Genomic DNA, 206 nt, shown 5'->3' with positions numbered 1-206 from the left:
ATTTATAACTTGATAACTGAGCCCAAAAAGATACTAATCAAACACCATTTCCGCAACTCATAAATCATTAATTAGTTTATGCATAGACAACACAGTTTACTTTTGCTAGCATATAGTACTATTCTGGAGAAGAATTGATCCAAAAAGACCACTCCCGGTATCAACCAAATAAAACTACAAAACCCTGTCACTTCTGACATACAAGA

The sequence above is a fragment of the Lolium rigidum genome, chromosome 4 (genome assembly GCF_022539505.1).
Source record: "Lolium rigidum isolate FL_2022 chromosome 4, APGP_CSIRO_Lrig_0.1, whole genome shotgun sequence".
NCBI classification, from domain to species: Eukaryota; Viridiplantae; Streptophyta; class Magnoliopsida; order Poales; family Poaceae; genus Lolium; species Lolium rigidum.
Note: the sequence above shows the minus strand (reverse complement) of the source record.